This window comes from Pseudophryne corroboree, unplaced genomic scaffold, assembly GCF_028390025.1.
Source record: "Pseudophryne corroboree isolate aPseCor3 unplaced genomic scaffold, aPseCor3.hap2 scaffold_493, whole genome shotgun sequence".
Lineage (NCBI taxonomy): Eukaryota > Metazoa > Chordata > Amphibia > Anura > Myobatrachidae > Pseudophryne > Pseudophryne corroboree.
In genome coordinates, this window is record NW_026970100.1 from 291,774 (window position 1) to 310,279 (window position 18,506).

The following is an 18,506-nucleotide window of genomic DNA, read 5'->3' on the forward strand; positions in this document are numbered from 1 at the left end:
CCAGAGCCACCCACAAGCCAACTAGCTCCGTGATTTAATTTGCACAGTGCAGTCATCCAGGCAGCATGTCCTTCTCAATGGAATAATCTCTGGTTCCATGGAATCTTCCGCATTGGAATGCTGCGGAACAAAAAGGATTTAAACATTCAGCTTGCTAGCATTCAATGTACCTGCGGTTTGGTTCTAGCACATGGGTCTTCATCCTGTGGCCCTCCAGCTGCTGTGAAACTACACATCCCAGCATGCCCTGCCACAGTTTTGCTATTAAGGTATGCTAAAACTGAGGCAGGGCATGCTGGGATATGTAGTTCCACAGCAGCTGGAGGGTCGCAGGTTGAAGACCCATGTTCTAGCATGCCTGTTCTATGATGCATGTTCCGTGATGTCACAATCAGCTTGGAATGGGGTGTCTAGCATGCATTTGCTGACAGCCACTTGAGGCAGACACACATCAGGAGAAGCAGCATATCGGAAGTCTTCGATGCCTTTCCAGCAAATGCACACCACCAGCTGCTGGTCTGGACACAAAACAATGCCCACAATTGAAGGCTCAAAATGCCCAACTACAGGATTAATGTAAGTAGTGAATTTAGGAATGAATTTAGAAGTAGGAAATTAAGTTAGTTCACAAGTACATTCAAATTCAGATCTAAAGACTAGGTAGGCCTCACGTCCTGGCAGCGCCCAGCATTTAAAAATGCCTTGATTAGAGGTAGGGAATTAAATGTAGATAAGAAGTAGACACAAAATAAGACTCCACAGAGCAATTATCAGGTGTCTTTATCAATTTTTGCATTTAAAAATTCAAGCAATTAGGGAACACAATGTTGCGACAATGTAACCCTATTTGCAAAATAGTACTAAATAAGTTTGTCGATGTAAGACATTTGCAAAGGCGCAAACAATACACGCTGGAAAATGCAACTGAATCTGTTTTTGGAGGTTAGAATAAATGCAGGATCAAGTAGCTCAATGGGCAGGGTGTTTGATTAGAATTCAACAGGTTATAGGTTTGAATCCTGGGTATGATAGTTTGAGGTGTATGTTTGTATATATTAGTCACACATGGCTTACTTGTACAAATGGCATGTCACCAGTTAGTGCTGACTGCTGATATGCCATTTACACAAACATGCCATGTGTGACTGTATATGCATTTAAGGAGGGCACCCCGGCAATACCACAAACCATTGAGTGTCAAGTATACTAGATATATCTTCATATCTCATGTGCTTTCTCTGAGACCAATCTTGTTATGCCCCTTCCCCACAAGGCATGCACCTTTTGTCCATATTGAAAAAATGGGGAGGGAGGGAGGGAGGGGGGGGGGGCATATAATTCTCTGTCACAGGGAACCAAAAAGTCTAGTTATGGCTCTGGTATGCATTATGTAATCTGGCAGACCATCTCTCCAACACTGGCTGGTTGGAATAGAAATCCGGTTATCTATGTGAGCAAATGACCATCAACGATTTACTCTCAAACACTAAAAAATGGACAAAAATGGTCCCCTAAACAAATTGGTTAAATTTTGGGTTTAACCAATTTGTGTAATGACCATTTTTGACCACTTTTCTAGTGTTTGGGAGCAAATGGCTAATTGACATTTGCTCCAATACATTACCAGATTTTCATTCCATCCATCCAGACTGGATAGATAGCCTGACAGATAATTGTGTAGTGTACGCCCAGGATAACTGTCAGTCATGCTTTATTTTATGACGGCACATAAATGGGTGGGCAGATCCAGGGCAAGCACTGCCCACTCATGCATAGTTGTCAACTGATGTGAAGTTCCAGGGGGCAATCTCAGTTATAAAGAGAAGTATCTGGAAATTGTCCCTAGTTAAAAAAAAAAATTTGATCACCTCCATTTATTTAGTATGATATCCCAGGTGATAGGATGCCAGCAGTCAGAACAACATACTTTATTAAATAACACATCTCAAACTACCATACCCAGGATTCAAACCTATAACCTGTTGAATTCTAATCAAACACCCTACCTATTGAGCTATTTGATCCTGCATAAAAATTGTGAACATTATATGAAGCTATTGGTACTTTGCAAAAAAAAAAGAATCAGCATTACAACGCAGCAGATCCATGCAGTTTGCAGCCACACACTACATGTATCTGCTCAGCCACAATGCTGATTATTTCTTCACAAAGTGCAAGGTGAGCTCCAAACAGAATTCTCTAGCTTAGAATTATACCTTTCTTTGCCAAACCTAGAAGTCGGGCCCCCCACCCTGGGATCCCCCAGAGGGAGGCCTGCACCGTCATGCGGCAGGCTTGTCCGTTTTGGAAGCAGGCTGATGGGCAGCCCAGGATTGCTTCAGTCTGGGCTTGGCAGGTCTGGAAACATGAGCTTGCTTTGGGTATGCCTGACCTTGGGTACGCTTTACCTGGAAGATGAAAGGGCCAAGAAAAGTACTTTTAGCCTTCTGCGTGGTAGGAGTCATACTAGGTAGGCAAGCTGTTTTAGCAGTAGCCAGATCAGCTACAATCTTATTGAGGTCTTCTCCAAAAGGAGATTCAACTGAGGCAGCACAAGGGAACTCTCATCTGGGGACAACAACTGCAGGGAGAACACATATTTTCAGATGAACATGGTAGGGCAGAAGGCTGCCTAATACTGAAGCACCCCCAAACAACAAATCAAATGCAACTTACTTGACAGAGATGTGCCTGAGCAACGGCCCTCCCCAGCCCTATCCCAAATCATACTTATTTTGCATAGGAGATACCATGGTCATGAAGATTGTTCTCCCAGGGTTAGGTTCATTCATTGCATTCTGGGTATGCTGACCCCTGTAATTTCCCCAAATGTGGGAAACTCGACTGCATTATTTGTGGTAGTGGGGGACTGTGTTTGTGCTTTCCTCTGGTCAGCTCTGGTAAAAGTCATATTTCTTTGTCTCAGATCTTCCTCTAGCCTTGTTCTTCTTTCGAGAGTTCCCTTGTGCTGCCTCAGTTGGATCTCCTTCACTTGACAGGGGGGTGCCCGAGCAGCGACCCTCCCAAGCTCTAGCCCAACTCCTACTTACCAGCCAGGTGAGATACTATGATCATGAAGTTGCTTCTCCCAGGGCAAGGCTCACCCATTGCACTCTGGGTGTGCTGCCCCTGCGATTTCCCCAAATGTGGGAAACTTGACTGCATAATTTGAGTGTTCCCTGGTCGGCTCTCATTTAATTCAGATCTCTTTGTCTCAGGTCTCTCTCCAGCCTAGTTTGCTGTCTGTTTCCACTTCTCTTTTCTTGAGCCGCTCCCTTCTATGCCCTTGCGCACTATCCTTACTTCTCCCGTCTGCTTACTTTGTGCCTTCCAATGCACAATGCAAACTACAGGTAGTGCTGCAGGGCCCACACCCTTTTACTTGCCGTACAGAGCAGCTCTGGAGCTGTTACAGAGCCCAGCTACTGCAAGAAATCAGCTTGAATGCTTCAGGGGCTGAGGCATAGCCAACATGAGCCCCACACCGAAGGAGGGTGGAGGTGTTTAATGCGAACTAGGGGTCATCCAAGCGCCGCAAATGGCCGCCATGCCCTGCACGCCCCTTTTCTCTTTTCACATGCAGACGAGGGTTGAAGCCAACTTTGACCCACTGCTTGGATGACATCACCATATGCAAATCCATCTGCTGCAGGCCTTCCCCCAGGAATGCTTGCACTAGTTGTTGCATTTGGTTTGTTGTTTGGGGGTGCTTCAGTATTAGGCAGCCTTCTGCCCTCCCATGTTCATCTGAAAATATGTGTTCTCCCTGCAGTTGTTGTCCCCAGATGAGAGTTCCCTTGTGCTGCCTCAGTTGAATCTCCTTTACTTGACAGAGATGTGCCTGAGCAGCGGCCCTCCCCAGCCCTATCCCAAATCATACTTATTTTGCATAGGCGATACCATGGTCATGAAGATTGTTTTCCCAGGGTGAGGTTCATTCATTGCATTCTGGGTATGCTGACCCCTGTGATTTCCCCAAATGTGGGAAACTCGACTGCATTATTTGTGGTAGTGGGGGACTGTGTTTGTGCTTTCCTCTGGTCAGCTCTGGTAAAAGTCAGATTTCTTTGTCTCAGATCTTCCTCTAGCCTTGTTCTTCTTTCGAGAGTTCCCTTGTGCTGCCTCAGTTGGATCTCCTTCACTTGACAGGGGGGTACCCGAGCAGCGACCCTCCCCAGCTCTAGCCCAAATCCTACTTACCTGCCAGGTGAGATACTATGATCATGAAGGTGCTTCTCCCAGGGCAAAGCTCACCCATTGCACTCTGGGTGTGCTGCTCCTGCGATTTCCCCAAATGTGGGAAACTTGACTGCATAATTTGTGTTTCCCCTGGTCGGCTCTCGTATAATTCAGATCTCTTTGTCTCAGGTCTCTCTCCAGCCTAGTTTGCTGTCTGTTTCCACTTCTCTTTTCTTGAGCTGCTCCCTTCTATGCCCTTGCGCACTATCCTGACTTCTCCCGTTTGCTTACTTTGTGCCTTCCAAACTACAGGTAGTGCTGCAGGGCCCACACCCTTTTACTTGCCGTACAGAGCAGCTCTGGAGCTGTTACAGTGCCCAGCTGCTGTAAGAAATCAGCTTGTATGCTTCAGGGGCTGTGGCATAGCCAACATGAGCCCCACACCGAAGGAGGGTGGAGGTGTTTAATGCGAACTAGGGGTCATCCAAGCGCCGCAAAAGGCCGCCATGCCCTGCACGCCCCTTTTCTCTTTTCATATGCAGACGAGGGTTGAAGCCAACTTTGACCCACTGCTTGGATGACATCACCATATGCAAATCCATCTGCTGCAGGCCTTCCCCCAGGAATGCTTGCACTAGTTGTTGCATTTGGTTTGTTGTTTGGGGGTGCTTCAGTATTAGGCAGCCTTCTGCCCTCCCATGTTCATCTGAAAATATGTGTTCTCCCTGCAGTTGTTGTCCCCAGATGAGAGTTCCCTTGTGCTGCCTCAGTTGAATCTCCTTTACTTGACAGAGATGTGCCTGAGCAGCGGCCCTCCCCAGCCCTATCCCAAATCATACTTATTTTGCATAGGAGATACCATGGTCATGAAGATTGTTCTCCCAGGGTGAGGTTCATTCATTGCATTCTGGGTATGCTGACCCCTGTGATTTCCCCAAATGTGGGAAACTCGACTGCATTATTTGTTGTAGTGGGGGACTGTGTTTGTGTTTTCCTCTGGTCAGCTCTGGTAAAAGTCAGATTTCTTTGTCTCAGATCTTCCTCTAGCCTTGTTCTTCTTTCGAGAGTTCCCTTGTGCTGCCTCAGTTGGATCTCCTTCACTTGACAGGGGGGTGCCCGAGCAGCGACCCTCCCCAGCTCTAGCCCAACTCCTACTTACCTGCCAGGTGAGATACTATGATCATGAAGGTGCTTCTCCCAGGGCAAGGCTCACCCATTGCACTCTGGGTGTGCTGCCCCTGCGATTTCCCCAAATGTGGGAAACTTGACTGCATAATTTGAGTGTTCCCTGGTCGGCTCTCATGTAATTCAGATCTCTTTGTCTCAGGTCTCTCTCCAGCCTAGTTTGCTGTCTGTTTCCACTTCTCTTTTCTTGAGCCGCTCCCTTCTATGCCCTTGCGCACTATCCTTACTTCTCCCGTCTGCTTACTTTGTGCCTTCCAATGCACAATGCAAACTACAGGTAGTGCTGCAGGGCCCACACCCTTTTACTTGCCGTACAGAGCAGCTCTGGAGCTGTTACAGAGCCCAGCTACTGCAAGAAATCAGCTTGAATGCTTCAGGGGCTGAGGCATAGCCAACATGAGCCCCACACCGAAGGAGGGTGGAGGTGTTTAATGCGAACTAGGGGTCATCCAAGCGCCGCAAAAGGCCGCCATGCCCTGCACGCCCCTTTTCTCTTTTCATATGCAGACGAGGGTTGAAGCCAACTTTGACCCACTGCTTGGATGACATCACCATATGCAAATCCATCTGCTGCAGGCCTTCCCCCAGGAATGCTTGCACTAGTTGTTGCATTTGGTTTGTTGTTTGGGGGTGCTTCAGTATTAGGCAGCCTTCTGCCCTCCCATGTTCATCTGAAAATATGTGTTCTCCCTGCAGTTGTTGTCCCCAGATGAGAGTTCCCTTGTGCTGCCTCAGTTGAATCTCCTTTACTTGACAGAGATGTGCCTGAGCAGCGGCCCTCCCCAGCCCTATCCCAAATCATACTTATTTTGCATAGGCGATACCATGGTCATGAAGATTGTTTTCCCAGGGTGAGGTTCATTCATTGCATTCTGGGTATGCTGACCCCTGTGATTTCCCCAAATGTGGGAAACTCGACTGCATTATTTGTTGTAGTGGGGGACTGTGTTTGTGTTTTCCTCTGGTCAGCTCTGGTAAAAGTCAGATTTCTTTGTCTCAGATCTTCCTCTAGCCTTGTTCTTCTTTCGAGAGTTCCCTTGTGCTGCCTCAGTTGGATCTCCTTCACTTGACAGGGGGGTGCCCGAGCAGCGACCCTCCCCAGCTCTAGCCCAACTCCTACTTACCTGCCAGGTGAGATACTATGATCATGAAGGTGCTTCTCCCAGGGCAAGGCTCACCCATTGCACTCTGGGTGTGCTGCCCCTGCGATTTCCCCAAATGTGGGAAACTTGACTGCAGAATTTGTGTTTCCCCTGGTCGGCTCTCGTATAATTCAGATCTCTTTGTCTCAGGTCTCTCTACAGCCTAGTTTGCTGTCTGTTTCCACTTCTTTTTTCTTGAGCCCCTCCCTTTTATACCCTTGTGCACTATCCTGACTTCTCCTCCTGTCTGCTTACTTTGTGCCTTCCAATGCACAATGCAAACTACAGGTAGTGCTGCAGGGCCCACACCCTTTTACTTGCCTTACAGAGCAGCTCTGGAGCTGTTACAGTGCCAAGCTGCTGCAAGAAATCAGCTTGAATGCTTCAGGGGCTGGGGCATGGCCAACATGAGACCCACACCGAAGGAGGGTGGGGGTGTTTCATGCAAACTAAGGGTCATCCAAGCACCGCAAAAGGCCGCCATGCCCTGCACGCCCCTTTTCTCTTTTCATATGCAGACGAGGGTTGAAGCCAACTTTGACCCACTGCTTGGATGACATCACCATATGCAAATCCATCTGCGGCAGGCCTTCCCCCAGGAATGCTTGCACTAGTTGTTGCATTTGGTTTGTTGTTTGGGGGTGCTTCAGTATTAGGCAGCCTTCTGCCCTCCCATGTTCATCTGAAAATATGTGTTCTCCCTGCAGTTGTTGTCCCCAGATGAGAGTTCCCTTGTGCTGCCTCAGTTGAATCTCCTTTACTTGACAGAGATGTGCCTGAGCAGCGGCCCTCCCCAGCCCTATCCCAAATCATACTTATTTTGCATATGAGATACCATGGTCATGAAGATTATTCTCCCAGGGTGAGGTTCATTCATTGCATTCTGGGTATGCTGACCCCTGTGATTTCCCCAAATGTGGGTAACTCGACTGCATTATTTGTGGTAGTGGGGGACTGTGTTTGTGTTTTCCTCTGGTCAGCTCTGGTAAAAGTCAGATTTCTTTGTTTCAGATCTTCCTCTAGCCTTGTTCTTCTTTCGAGAGTTCCCTTGTGCTTCCTCAGTTGGATCTCCTTCACTTGACAGGGGGGTGCCCGAGCAGCGACCTTCCCCAGCTCAAGCCCAACTCCTACTTACCTGCCAGGTGAGATACTATGATCATGAAGGTGCATCTTCCAGGGCAAGGCTCACCCATTGCACTCTGGGTGTGCTGCCCCTGCGATTTCCCCAAATGTGGGAAACTTGACTGCATAATTTGTGTTTCCCCTGGTCGGCTCTCGTATAATTCAGATCTCTTTGTCTCAGGTCTCTCTCCAGCCTAGTTTGCTGTCTGTTTCCACTTCTTTTTTCTTGAGCCCCTCCCTTTTATACCCTTGTGCACTATCCTGACTTCTCCTCCTGTCTGCTTACTTTGTGCCTTCCAATGCACAATGCAAACTACACACCCTTTTACTTGCCTTACAGAGCAGCTCTGGAGCTGTTACAGTGCCAAGCTGCTGTAAGAAATCAGCTTGAATGCTTCAGGGGCTGGGGCATTGTCAACATGAGCCCCACACCGAAGGAGGGTGGGGGTGTTTAATGCGAACTAAGGGTCATCCAAGCGCCGCAAAAGGCCGCCATGCCCTGCATACCCCTTTTCTCTTTTCATATGCAGATGAGGGATCCAGCCAACTTTGGCCCACTGCTTGGATGACATCACCGTATGCAAATCCGTCTTCTGCAGAACTTCCCCCAGGAATGCTTGTACTAGTTGTTGCATTTGGTTTGTTGTTTGGGGGTGCTTCAGTATTAGGCAGCCTTCTGCCCTCCCATGTTCATCTGAAAATATGTGTTCTCCCTGCAGTTGTTGTCCCCAGATGAGAGTTCCCTTGTGCTGCCTCAGTTGAATCTCCTTTACTTGACAGAGATGTGCCTGAGCAGCGGCCCTCCCCAGCCCTATCCCAAATCATACTTATTTTGCATAGGCGATACCATGGTCATGAAGATTGTTTTCCCAGGGTGAGGTTCATTCATTGCATTCTGGGTATGCTGACCCCTGTGATTTCCCCAAATGTGGGAAACTCGACTGCATTATTTGTGGTAGTGGGGGACTGTGTTTGTGCTTTCCTCTGGTCAGCTCTGGTAAAAGTCAGATTTCTTTGTCTCAGATCTTCCTCTAGCCTTGTTCTTCTTTCGAGAGTTCCCTTGTGCTGCCTCAGTTGGATCTCCTTCACTTGACAGGGGGGTACCCGAGCAGCGACCCTCCCCAGCTCTAGCCCAAATCCTACTTACCTGCCAGGTGAGATACTATGATCATGAAGGTGCTTCTCCCAGGGCAAGGCTCACCCATTGCACTCTGGGTGTGCTGCTCCTGCGATTTCCCCAAATGTGGGAAACTTGACTGCATAATTTGTGTTTCCCCTGGTCGGCTCTCGTATAATTCAGATCTCTTTGTCTCAGGTCTCTCTCCAGCCTAGTTTGCTGTCTGTTTCCACTTCTCTTTTCTTGAGCTGCTCCCTTCTATGCCCTTGCGCACTATCCTGACTTCTCCCGTCTGCTTACTTTGTGCCTTCCAAACTACAGGTAGTGCTGCAGGGCCCACACCCTTTTACTTGCCGTACAGAGCAGCTCTGGAGCTGTTACAGTGCCCAGCTGCTGCAAGAAATCAGCTTGTATGCTTCAGGGGCTGTGGCATAGCCAACATGAGCCCCACACCGAAGGAGGGTGGAGGTGTTTAATGCGAACTAGGGGTCATCCAAGCGCCGCAAAAGGCCGCCATGCCCTGGACGCCCCTTTTCTCTTTTCATATGCAGACGAGGGTTGAAGCCAACTTTGACCCACTGCTTGGATGACATCACCATATGCAAATCCATCTGCTGCAGGCCTTCCCCCAGGAATGCTTGCACTAGTTGTTGCATTTGGTTTGTTGTTTGGGGGTGCTTCAGTATTAGGCAGCCTTCTGCCCTCCCATGTTCATCTGAAAATATGTGTTCTCCCTGCAGTTGTTGTCCCCAGATGAGAGTTCCCTTGTGCTGCCTCAGTTGAATCTCCTTTACTTGACAGAGATGTGCCTGAGCAGCGGCCCTCCCCAGCCCTATCCCAAATCATACTTATTTTGCATAGGAGATACCATGGTCATGAAGATTGTTCTCCCAGGGTGAGGTTCATTCATTGCATTCTGGGTATGCTGACCCCTGTGATTTCCCCAAATGTGGGAAACTCGACTGCATTATTTGTTGTAGTGGGGGACTGTGTTTGTGTTTTCCTCTGGTCAGCTCTGGTAAAAGTCAGATTTCTTTGTCTCAGATCTTCCTCTAGCCTTGTTCTTCTTTCGAGAGTTCCCTTGTGCTGCCTCAGTTGGATCTCCTTCACTTGACAGGGGGGTGCCCGAGCAGCGACCCTCCCCAGCTCTAGCCCAACTCCTACTTACCTGCCAGGTGAGATACTATGATCATGAAGGTGCTTCTCCCAGGGCAAGGCTCACCCATTGCACTCTGGGTGTGCTGCCCCTGCGATTTCCCCAAATGTGGGAAACTTGACTGCAGAATTTGTGTTTCCCCTGGTCGGCTCTCGTATAATTCAGATCTCTTTGTCTCAGGTCTCTCTACAGCCTAGTTTGCTGTCTGTTTCCACTTCTTTTTTCTTGAGCCCCTCCCTTTTATACCCTTGTGCACTATCCTGACTTCTCCTCCTGTCTGCTTACTTTGTGCCTTCCAATGCACAATGCAAACTACAGGTAGTGCTGCAGGGCCCACACCCTTTTACTTGCCTTACAGAGCAGCTCTGGAGCTGTTACAGTGCCAAGCTGCTGCAAGAAATCAGCTTGAATGCTTCAGGGGCTGGGGCATGGCCAACATGAGACCCACACCGAAGGAGGGTGGGGGTGTTTCATGCAAACTAAGGGTCATCCAAGCACCGCAAAAGGCCGCCATGCCCTGCACGCCCCTTTTCTCTTTTCATATGCAGACGAGGGTTGAAGCCAACTTTGACCCACTGCTTGGATGACATCACCATATGCAAATCCATCTGCGGCAGGCCTTCCCCCAGGAATGCTTGCACTAGTTGTTGCATTTGGTTTGTTGTTTGGGGGTGCTTCAGTATTAGGCAGCCTTCTGCCCTCCCATGTTCATCTGAAAATATGTGTTCTCCCTGCAGTTGTTGTCCCCAGATGAGAGTTCCCTTGTGCTGCCTCAGTTGAATCTCCTTTACTTGACAGAGATGTGCCTGAGCAGCGGCCCTCCCCAGCCCTATCCCAAATCATACTTATTTTGCATATGAGATACCATGGTCATGAAGATTATTCTCCCAGGGTGAGGTTCATTCATTGCATTCTGGGTATGCTGACCCCTGTGATTTCCCCAAATGTGGGTAACTCGACTGCATTATTTGTGGTAGTGGGGGACTGTGTTTGTGTTTTCCTCTGGTCAGCTCTGGTAAAAGTCAGATTTCTTTGTTTCAGATCTTCCTCTAGCCTTGTTCTTCTTTCGAGAGTTCCCTTGTGCTGCCTCAGTTGGATCTCCTTCACTTGACAGGGGGGTGCCCGAGCAGCGACCTTCCCCAGCTCAAGCCCAACTCCTACTTACCTGCCAGGTGAGATACTATGATCATGAAGGTGCATCTTCCAGGGCAAGGCTCACCCATTGCACTCTGGGTGTGCTGCCCCTGCGATTTCCCCAAATGTGGGAAACTTGACTGCATAATTTGTGTTTCCCCTGGTCGGCTCTCGTATAATTCAGATCTCTTTGTCTCAGGTCTCTCTCCAGCCTAGTTTGCTGTCTGTTTCCACTTCTTTTTTCTTGAGCCCCTCCCTTTTATACCCTTGTGCACTATCCTGACTTCTCCTCCTGTCTGCTTACTTTGTGCCTTCCAATGCACAATGCAAACTACACACCCTTTTACTTGCCTTACAGAGCAGCTCTGGAGCTGTTACAGTGCCAAGCTGCTGTAAGAAATCAGCTTGAATGCTTCAGGGGCTGGGGCATTGTCAACATGAGCCCCACACCGAAGGAGGGTGGGGGTGTTTAATGCGAACTAAGGGTCATCCAAGCGCCGCAAAAGGCCGCCATGCCCTGCATACCCCTTTTCTCTTTTCATATGCAGATGAGGGATCCAGCCAACTTTGGCCCACTGCTTGGATGACATCACCGTATGCAAATCCGTCTTCTGCAGAACTTCCCCCAGGAATGCTTGTACTAGTTGTTGCATTTGGTTTGTTGTTTGGGGGTGCTTCAGTATTAGGCAGCCTTCTGCCCTCCCATGTTCATCTGAAAATATGTGTTCTCCCTGCAGTTGTTGTCCCCAGATGAGAGTTCCCTTGTGCTGCCTCAGTTGAATCTCCTTTACTTGACAGAGATGTGCCTGAGCAGCGGCCCTCCCCAGCCCTATCCCAAATCATACTTATTTTGCATAGGCGATACCATGGTCATGAAGATTGTTCTCCCAGGGTGAGGTTCATTCATTGCATTCTGGGTATGCTGACCCCTGTGATTTCCCCAAATGTGGGAAACTCGACTGCATTATTTGTGGTAGTGGGGGACTGTGTTTGTGCTTTCCTCTGGTCAGCTCTGGTAAAAGTCAGATTTCTTTGTCTCAGATCTTCCTCTAGCCTTGTTCTTCTTTCGAGAGTTCCCTTGTGCTGCCTCAGTTGGATCTCCTTCATTTGACAGGGGGTGCCCGAGCAGCAATCCTCCACAGCTCTGGCCCAACTCCTACTTACCTGCCAGGTGAGATACTATGATCTTCACTGTTAGGGCAATCAGGATGTGGAATTCCCTGCCAGGGAAGGTGGTAATGGCGGACTCTGTAATTGGATTTAAAAAAGGAATGGATACATTTCTGAATGAAAAAGCTATCCAAGGTTATAATACTTAAAATATCAACATGGTTAATCCGGGGGTAACATGAGTTGTAGTAGCTAACTAGTCATAAAACATTATTCAGCAAGTATGTAGAATCATCACAACTTAAAACAGGTTGAACATGATGGGCAATTTGCCTCTATTCAACCTCAAAAACTATGTTACTATATGTTACTATATTACTATGTTACTGTAGTATACAGAACACCACAATGCAATGAGCAGTGATAGTGAGCACTGATGAGGATACTAGAACTGACACTGAGCAGCAAGATGCAGCACTGGACTATTAGTAATGTACTGTAGTATGCTGAGCACAACAATGCAGCACAAGACAATGAGCAGTGATACTGAGCACTGATGAGGATACTACTGAGAACTGACACTGAGCAGGAGAGACACACTACTAGTATTACTGAGCAGCAATAAGTATCCACTGATACTGAGCACTGATATTGAGATTTCCACTGAGAGAACATAGCCACGTCCTCTCCGCTCTCTCTTCAATGCACGAGTAAAAATGGCGGCAACGCGCAGCTCTTTATATGGAATCCGAATCTCGCGAGAATCCGACAGCGGGATGATGACATTTTCCCTTGTTCAGGTTTTCCGAGTCAGGCGGGAACAACCGAGCCTGCCTCGGAGGAGGAGTTCGTGGGGTTCGTGGGGAATTCGGTTCTCGGAGAACCGAACCCGCTCCTCTCTACCTTATACCCATCAATTTTTTTTATTTTCAATCTAAGCCCCTGCAGTTTTCTGTAAGCATCTGCTTTGCTATGATGATCAACAAGTCACAAGGGCAAACACTCAGGGCTTGAGGTGTAGATCTTAGGACCAGCTGCTACAAGCATGGCAGAGGTGTCACTATCACTGGTGACACCCAGAGAGGTGGCGAGGGAGATTGTAATGCAGTGCGCGCAGATAAGCAGTGCAATGGTAAAAAGGAGGCATGGTTTCATAGGTAGGGGCGTGGCCTGGTGGCCTGAATCTACATTTTGTTGCTCCGGGTGTCCCGGGGGTTGGGGGCTGCACCGGGGACTAGTGTGTGAGTGGTGCTGGCTCCTGCACAGTGACATGGCATGGCCACTAGAGATGTGCACCGGAAATTTTTCGGGTTTTGTGTTTTGGTTTTGGGTTCGGTTCCGCGGCCGTGTTTTGGGTTCGAACGCGTTTTGGCTAAACCTCACCGAATTTTTTTTGTCGGATTCGGGTGTGTTTTGGATTCGGGTGTTTTTTTCAAAAAACCCTAAAAAACAGCTTAAATCATAGAATTTGGGAGTCATTTTGATCCCAAAGTATTATTAACCTCAATAACCATAATTTCCACTAATTTTCAGTCTATTCTTAACACCTCACACCTCACAATATTATTTTTAGTCCTAAAATTTGCACCGAGGTCGCTGGATGACTAAGCTCAGTGACCCAAGTGGCCGACACAAACACCTGGCCCATCTAGGAGTGGCACTGCAGTGTCACGCATGATGGCCCTTCCAAAAAACACTCCCCAAACAGCACATGACGCAAAGAAAAAAAGAGGCGCAATGAGGTAGCTGTGTGACTAAGCTCAGCGACCCAAGTGGCCGACACAAACACCTGGCCCATCTAGGAGTGGCACTGCAGTGTCACGCAGGATGGCCCTTCCAAAAAACACTCCCCAAACAGCACATGACGCAAAGAAAAAAAGAGGCGCAATGAGGTAGCTGTGTGACTAAGCTCAGCGACCCAAGTGGCCGACACAAACACCTGGCCCATCTAGGAGTGGCACTGCAGTGTCACGCAGGATGGCCCTTCCAAAAACACTCCCCAAACAGCACATGACGCAAAGAAAAAAAGAGGCGCAATGAGGTAGCTGTGTGACTAAGCTCAGCGACCCAAGTGGCCGACACAAACACCTGGCCCATCTAGGAGTGGCACTGCAGTGTCACGCAGGATGGCCCTTCCAAAAAACACTCCCCAAACAGCACATGACGCAAAGAAAAAAAGTGGCGCAATGAGGTAGCTGTGTGACTAAGCTCAGCGACCCAAGTGGACGACACAAACACCTGGCCCATCTAGGAGTGTCACTGCAGTGTCACGCAGGATGGCCCTTCCAAAAAACACTCCCCAAACAGCACATGATGCAAAGAAAAAAAGAGGCGCAATGAGGTAGCTGTGTGACTAAGCTCAGCGACCCAAGTGGCCGACACAAACACCTGGCCCATCTAGGAGTGGCACTGCAGTGTCACGCAGGATGGCCCTTCCAAAAAACACTCCCCAAACAGCACATGACGCAAAGAAAAATAAAAGAAAAAAGAGGTGCAAGGTGGAATTGCCTTGGGCCCTCCCACCCACCCTTATGTTGTATAAACAGGACATGCACACTTTAACCAACCCATCATTTCAGTGACAGGGTCTGCCACACGACTGTGACTGAAATGACGGGTTGGTTTGGACCCCCACCAAAAAAGAAGCAATAAATCTCTCCTTGCACAAACTGGCTCTATAGAGGCAAGATGTCCACCTCATCATCATCCTCCGATTCATCACCGTGTACATCCCCCTCCTCACAGATTATCAATTCGTCCCCACTGGAATCCACCATCTCAGCTCCCTGTATACTTTGTGGAGGCAATTGCTGCTGGTCAATGTCTCCACGGAGCAATTGATTATAATTCATTTTAATGAACATCATCTTCTCCACATTTTCTGGAAGTAACCTCGTACGCCGATTGCTGACAAGGTGAGCGGCGGCACTAAACACTCTTTCGGAGTACACACTTGTGGGAGGGCAACTTAGGTAGAATAAAGCCAGTTTGTGCAAGGGCCTCCAAATTGCCTCTTTTTCCTGCCAGTATACGTACGGACTGTCTGACGTGCCTACTTGGATGCGGTCACTCATATAATCCTCCACCATTCTTTCAATGGTGAGAGAATCATATGCAGTGACAGTAGACGACATGTCCGTAATCGTTGGCAGGTCCTTCAGTCCGGACCAGATGTCAGCATCAGCAGTCGCTCCAGACTGCCCTGCATCACCGCCAGCGGGTGGGCTCGGAATTCTGAGCCTTTTCCTCGCACCCCCAATTGCGGGAGACTGTGAAGGAGGAGCTGTTGACCGATCAAGTTCCGCTTGACTTGATAATTTTCTCACCAGCAGGTCTTTGAACCCCTGCAGACTTGTGTCTGCCGGAAAGAGAGATACAACGTAGGTTTTAAATCTAGGATCGAGCACGGTGGCCAAAATGTAGTGCTCTGATTTCAACAGATTGACCACCCGTGAATCCTGGTTAAGCGAATGAAGGGCTCCATCCACAAGTCCCACATGCCTAGCGGAATCGCTCTGTCTTAGCTCCTCCTTCAATGTCTCCAGCTTCTTCTGCAAAAGCCTGATGACGGGAATGACCTGACTCAGGCTGGCAGTGTCTGAACTGACTTCACGTGTGGCAAGTTCAAAAGGTTGCAGAACCTTGCACAACGTTGAAATCATTCTCCACTGCGCTTGAGACAGGTGCATTCCACCTCCTATATCGTGGTCAGATGTATAGGCTTGAATGGCCTTTTGCTGCTCCTCCATCCTCTGAAGCATATAGAGGGTTGAATTCCACCTCGTTTCCACTTCTTGCTTCAGATGATGGCAGGGCAGGTTCAGGCGTTTTTGGTGTTGCTCCAGTCTTCTGTACGTGGTGCCTGTACGCCGAAAGTGTCCCGCAATTCTTGTGGCCACCGACAGCATCTCTTGCACGCCCCTGTCGTTTTTTAAATAATTCTGCACCACCAAATTCAAGGTATGTGCAAAACATGGGACGTGCTGGAATTTGCCCAGATATAATGCACGCACAATATTGCTGGCGTTGTCCGATGCCACAAATCCACAGGAGAGTCCAATTGGGGTAAGCCATTCTGTGATGATCTTCCTCAGTTGCCGTAAGAGGTTTTCATCTGTGTGCGTATTCTGGAAAGCGGTGATACAAAGCGTAGCCTGCCTAGGAAAGAGTTGGCGTTTGCGAGATGCTGCTACTGGTGCCGCCGCTGCTGTTCTTGCGGCGGGAGTCAATACATCTACCCAGTGGGCTGTCACAGTCATATAGTCCTGAGTCTGCCCTGCTCCACTTGTCCACATGTCCGTGGTTAAGTGGACATTGGGTACAACTGCATTTTTTAGGACACTGGTGAGTCTTTTTCTGAGGTCTGTGTACATTTTCGGTATCGCCTGCCTAGAGAAATGGAACCTAGATAGTATTTGGTACCGGGGACACAGTACCTCAATCAAGTCTATAGTTGGCTCTGAAGTAATGATGGATACCGGAACCACGTTTCTCACTGCCCAGGATGCCAAGGCCTCAGTTATCCGCTTTGCAGCAGGATGACTGCTGTGATATTTCATCTTCCTCGCAAAGGACTGTTGGACAGTCAATTGCTTGGTGGAAGTAGTAAAAGTGGTCTTACGACTTCCCCTCTGGGATGACCATCGACTCCCAGCAGCAACAACAGCAGCGCCAGCAGCAGTAGGCGTTACACTCAAGGATGCATCGGAGGAATCCCAGGCAGGAGAGAACTCGTCAGAATTGCCAGTGACATGGCCTGCAGGACTATTGGCATTCCTGGGGAAGGAGGAAATTGACACTGAGGGAGTTGGTGGGGTGGTTTGCGTGAGCTTGGTTACAAGAGGAAGGGATTTACTGGTCAGTGGACTGCTTCCGCTGTCGCCCAAAGTTTTTGAACTTGTCACTGACTTATGATGAATGCGCTGCAGGTGACGTATAAGGGAGGATGTTCCGAGGTGGTTAACGTCCTTACCCCTACTTATTACAGCTTGACAAAGGCAACACACGGCTTGACACCTGTTGTCCGCATTTCTGTTGAAATACTTCCACACCGAAGAGCTGATTTTTTTGGTATTTTCACCAGGCATGTCAATGGCCATATTCCTCCCACGGACAACAGGTGTCTCGCCGGGTGCCTGACTTAAACAAACCACCTCACCATCAGAATCCTCCTTGTCAATTTCCTCCCCAGCGCCAGCAACACCCATATTCTCCTCATCCTGGTGTACTTCAACACTGACATCTTCAATCTGACTATCAGGAACTGGACTGCGGGTGCTCCTTCCAGCACTTGCAGGGGGCGTGCAAATGGTGGAAGGTGCATGCTCTTCACGTCCAGTGTTGGGAAGGTCAGGCATCGCAACCGACACAATTGGACTCTCCTTGTGGATTTGTGATTTTGAAGAACGCACAGTTCTTTGCTGTGCTTTTGCCAGCTTAAGTCTTTTCATTTTTCTAGCGAGAGGCTGAGTGCTTCCATCCTCATGTGAAGCTGAACCACTAGCCATGAAGATAGGCCAGGGCCTCAGCCGTTCCTTGCCACTCCGTGTGGTAAATGGCATATTGGCAAGTTTACGCTTCTCCTCCGACGATTTTTATTTAGATTTTTGAGTCATTTTTTTACTGATCTTTTGTGTTTTGGATTTTACATGCTCTGTACTATGACATTGGGCATCGGCCTTGGCAGACGACGTTGATGGAATTTCATCGTCTCGGCCATGACTAGTGGCAGCAGCTTCAGCACGAGGTGGAAGTGGATCTTGATCTTTCCCTATTTTTGGAACCTCAACATTTTTGTTCTCCATATTTTAATAGGCACAACTAAAAGGCACCTCAGGTAAACAATGGAGATGGATGGATACTAGTATACTTATGGATGACGAGTGACTGACGACACAGAGGTAGCTACAGCCGTGGACTACCGTACTGCGTCTGCTAGTATAGAGATGATAATTAATGATATAAAAAAAAATATATATATAACTACTGTAGGTATATATAATATAATGACGGACCTGGTGGACACTGTCAGCAGACTGCTAAACTACTAGTATGAAGAAGATAGAAAAAACTTCCACCACAGGTAGGTAGGTATACAATTATGGACGAGCACTGACGACACAGAGATAGCCACAGCCGTGGCCTACCGTACTGCGTCTGCTAGTATAGAGATGATAATTAATGATATAAAAAAAAAAATATATATAACTACTGTAGGTATATATAATATAATGACGGACCTGGTGGACACTGTCAGCAGACTGCTAAACTACTAGTATGAAGAAGATAGAAAAAAAAACCCACCACAGTTAGGTATACAATTATGGACGAGTGACGACACAGAGGTAGGTACAGCCGTGGA

The 18,506-nt window shown here is 48.3% G+C and overlaps 16 non-coding genes and 1 pseudogene across 16 annotated transcripts; all 17 read left to right on the forward strand.

The window, feature by feature from the left end:
* Positions 1-2,726: 2,726 nt before the first annotated feature.
* LOC135029724 (U1 spliceosomal RNA) lies at positions 2,727-2,890 on the forward strand. Its single transcript, XR_010225821.1, has one exon. It is a non-coding gene; the product is annotated as a U1 spliceosomal RNA (small nuclear RNA).
* Positions 2,891-3,042: 152 nt separating this feature from the next.
* LOC135029867 (U1 spliceosomal RNA) lies at positions 3,043-3,178 on the forward strand (annotated as a pseudogene).
* Positions 3,179-3,876: 698 nt separating this feature from the next.
* Positions 3,877-4,040, forward strand: LOC135029935 (U1 spliceosomal RNA). The gene has a single exon (XR_010226007.1). It is a non-coding gene; the product is annotated as a U1 spliceosomal RNA (small nuclear RNA).
* Positions 4,041-4,192: 152 nt separating this feature from the next.
* On the forward strand, positions 4,193-4,355 carry LOC135029799 (U1 spliceosomal RNA). The gene has a single exon (XR_010225893.1). It is a non-coding gene; the product is annotated as a U1 spliceosomal RNA (small nuclear RNA).
* Positions 4,356-5,014: 659 nt separating this feature from the next.
* On the forward strand, positions 5,015-5,178 carry LOC135029940 (U1 spliceosomal RNA). The gene has a single exon (XR_010226012.1). It is a non-coding gene; the product is annotated as a U1 spliceosomal RNA (small nuclear RNA).
* A 152-nt stretch (positions 5,179-5,330) lies between these two features.
* On the forward strand, positions 5,331-5,493 carry LOC135029819 (U1 spliceosomal RNA). The gene has a single exon (XR_010225908.1). It is a non-coding gene; the product is annotated as a U1 spliceosomal RNA (small nuclear RNA).
* Positions 5,494-6,164: 671 nt separating this feature from the next.
* On the forward strand, positions 6,165-6,328 carry LOC135029739 (U1 spliceosomal RNA). Its single transcript, XR_010225835.1, has one exon. It is a non-coding gene; the product is annotated as a U1 spliceosomal RNA (small nuclear RNA).
* A 152-nt stretch (positions 6,329-6,480) lies between these two features.
* On the forward strand, positions 6,481-6,643 carry LOC135029821 (U1 spliceosomal RNA). Its single transcript, XR_010225910.1, has one exon. It is a non-coding gene; the product is annotated as a U1 spliceosomal RNA (small nuclear RNA).
* Positions 6,644-7,317: 674 nt separating this feature from the next.
* On the forward strand, positions 7,318-7,481 carry LOC135029756 (U1 spliceosomal RNA). Its single transcript, XR_010225851.1, has one exon. It is a non-coding gene; the product is annotated as a U1 spliceosomal RNA (small nuclear RNA).
* A 152-nt stretch (positions 7,482-7,633) lies between these two features.
* Positions 7,634-7,796, forward strand: LOC135029843 (U1 spliceosomal RNA). The gene has a single exon (XR_010225930.1). It is a non-coding gene; the product is annotated as a U1 spliceosomal RNA (small nuclear RNA).
* Positions 7,797-8,451: 655 nt separating this feature from the next.
* Positions 8,452-8,615, forward strand: LOC135029936 (U1 spliceosomal RNA). Its single transcript, XR_010226008.1, has one exon. It is a non-coding gene; the product is annotated as a U1 spliceosomal RNA (small nuclear RNA).
* A 152-nt stretch (positions 8,616-8,767) lies between these two features.
* Positions 8,768-8,930, forward strand: LOC135029795 (U1 spliceosomal RNA). The gene has a single exon (XR_010225889.1). It is a non-coding gene; the product is annotated as a U1 spliceosomal RNA (small nuclear RNA).
* Positions 8,931-9,589: 659 nt separating this feature from the next.
* LOC135029941 (U1 spliceosomal RNA) lies at positions 9,590-9,753 on the forward strand. The gene has a single exon (XR_010226013.1). It is a non-coding gene; the product is annotated as a U1 spliceosomal RNA (small nuclear RNA).
* A 152-nt stretch (positions 9,754-9,905) lies between these two features.
* On the forward strand, positions 9,906-10,068 carry LOC135029822 (U1 spliceosomal RNA). Its single transcript, XR_010225911.1, has one exon. It is a non-coding gene; the product is annotated as a U1 spliceosomal RNA (small nuclear RNA).
* A 674-nt stretch (positions 10,069-10,742) lies between these two features.
* LOC135029757 (U1 spliceosomal RNA) lies at positions 10,743-10,906 on the forward strand. Its single transcript, XR_010225852.1, has one exon. It is a non-coding gene; the product is annotated as a U1 spliceosomal RNA (small nuclear RNA).
* Positions 10,907-11,058: 152 nt separating this feature from the next.
* Positions 11,059-11,221, forward strand: LOC135029844 (U1 spliceosomal RNA). The gene has a single exon (XR_010225931.1). It is a non-coding gene; the product is annotated as a U1 spliceosomal RNA (small nuclear RNA).
* Positions 11,222-11,876: 655 nt separating this feature from the next.
* On the forward strand, positions 11,877-12,040 carry LOC135029927 (U1 spliceosomal RNA). Its single transcript, XR_010225999.1, has one exon. It is a non-coding gene; the product is annotated as a U1 spliceosomal RNA (small nuclear RNA).
* Positions 12,041-18,506: the final 6,466 nt, after the last annotated feature.